Source organism: Anabrus simplex, chromosome 2 (assembly GCF_040414725.1).
Source record: "Anabrus simplex isolate iqAnaSimp1 chromosome 2, ASM4041472v1, whole genome shotgun sequence".
Classification (NCBI taxonomy): domain Eukaryota; kingdom Metazoa; phylum Arthropoda; class Insecta; order Orthoptera; family Tettigoniidae; genus Anabrus; species Anabrus simplex.
Window position 1 is genome coordinate 834,456,684 of NC_090266.1, and position 2,487 is coordinate 834,459,170.

Sequence of the window (2,487 nt, forward strand, 5' to 3'; positions counted from 1 at the left end):
CGTTTGACACACAAGCGACAAGTGCTCGCTGTTTCGCCGTGGTGTGTCGGCCTTCTCCAATTTGCTACGGCACGGGACAGGGATCTTGCCGGCGATACGCTAGCGCACTCTAGGCGGGTACTCACAAAACTTCAGTCCCTTATTAGTCTATCTCCCTCTCCTCGCGGGCTGCCGCTCTCACACTCTCTCACTCTATCTCTCTCTCTCACTCTCTCTCACACACACAAACACAAACACACACACACACACACACACACACACAGGAGAATCGGGGCGGTATATGCTAGGAAGATTTTTCATAACCAAGAGACACGCGTGCGTATTATTTTGTCTCCCTTACTCCCTAAGAAACTGGCATAAGAACCTCTCTCTTTAGTATCAGAAGGATCTCCCTTCACCCCTCGTTCCCCTTACCAATGACAGAAGGCCATGTAGTATGTCATATTTCTCTGTCTCCCTCTGTCACTGTATGCTATCCTTGTCTTTTTAAGGTTGGGTGCCAGAGCGTTATTTCAGTCCAAATTCGTGTTTTGCTTTTGTCGTGAGAAAAGGTACGGCCAAGCTGTTCCCATGACGTTCCTCTGTCCTTCTCACGCAGTCTGCTCGCCTTGTTTCCTCTCTCCTTTTATCATTCGGCTCACGTCGTGCATTCTCGTCTTTCGTTGGCGGCATGCGCCAGAATTGCTGTGATTGGTTGAGAAATATGTCTCGACTCTTGTGCATGCTGCCTCATCCCCACTCCTCTAACAGATTCTCTCCGTCAGTCAGAACTTTATCCTCACTGGCTTACGCACGCTCGGCATGTGGATCGAGAATGTTACAAGGGGACTCTCAGCTAGAGTAGGATGACTCATTACGCCGCATAGATTTGTAGCGTAGTAGTTGTAGTATTGACGGAGTAAAACAAGCCAAAATATCTTATTGTAGTCCCTTAATGATAAGGAAATAATGGAGATTCGTTAGGAAGATATATACATATGAAATTTAGTCATCCAAGAATGGAACTCTCGGAGAAAAAGAGGAGGTACGTGAATCAGAATATTTTTCAACGTCGGAATCCCATTTTCTGTGGAATTATAGCAACATTTCTTAATATAAATAATAATAGCTTGAAATGTAACTTCAATCCATTTCGGAATCATTAACACGACTTTTTCACAAGGAAGGAAAATCTATACTAAATCGAGAGTCAGATTTGATTATGAAGCATTATCAATTTTCCGCTGTTCTGACACCATCAATATTGCACTTATAAAATTGAAAACTATTACGGCGGAAATATGAATACCTTCGGAGACAGAAGACGACCGACACTATTTAAATATAGGTATACTTTTCGTGCTATAGTTACCGTCAAACTTAGAAAGTGTTTGATAAGCACTTCAGAAGTAGGTACTTCAGAATGGTCATCATTAGTTTCATATTTCTTACATTACTCTGTGCATAGAACAAAATATTAGGGCCATAAATCTTTAATTTCAGGACGAACGAAGTCGTGAAAGTTTCTTTAAATTGAGAATTTTTTAAAAATACTGGAGATATGCTAGTTCAGGAGAGTAGATTTGTTGGCTTTCTGCGTACAATATTTTACTCTATTTCTGATTAATGTTGGAAAATCTTGTGTCTCTTGCCCCTTATATGAAATAAGCGATGTTCAACATTGTGGTGTGTCGCTTGTATAGTACGCGAACTTTTTCTTGAGCCCTGAACTCCATAGTTCTGAATGGGAACTAGGGCTCAAGAAAAAGTTCGCGTACTATAATTAACCTTCCGAAAGTATTGTATGTATGTTTGTTGGGTATTCAGCCCGAAGGCTGGTTTGATCCTCTACAGCTCCACCAACAGCTGTCATAGATAGCCTAGGTGTCACTGAAGAGGCATACTAGGGAAGTGAGGAGTGAGGTAGTTTCCCGTTGCTTTTCTCATTGAACCAGAAGTTGCTATTGCATATCAGTCTACCAAGCCCACTGAAATGCATGCACAAACTGACCCTTTGAGCGATATTTTCACACCATTCATAACAGGGTCTGGCTGCATAAGGAATGGCGTTACTGGCATCGCTCATGCCTCGGTTACTCTCATATTGTCAAAGCCATGGATGAGACTGAGACAGGTCAATGAAAGTAACAAATTTATTCTAGCCCATACCAGAAGACATAGTGCTTTAAACACTACATCCCGCCAGCAAAGGCATCCGAAAGTATTATAGTCTATTATTGCTGTATACCGAGTATTTCTTAAAAATTTATTTTACGTCGTACCGATACAGATGGGTATTATGGCGACGATGGGATAGGAAAGGGCTAGGAGTAGAAAGGAAGCGGCCCTGGCGTTAATTACGGTACATGCCCAGCATTTACGTGGTGTGAAAATGGGAGGCCATGGGAAACCATCTTCAGGGCTGTCGACAGTGGTTTTCGAACCCACTATCTCCCGAATGCAAACTCACAGCTGCGCGCCCCTAACCGCACCGCTAACTCTCCCGGT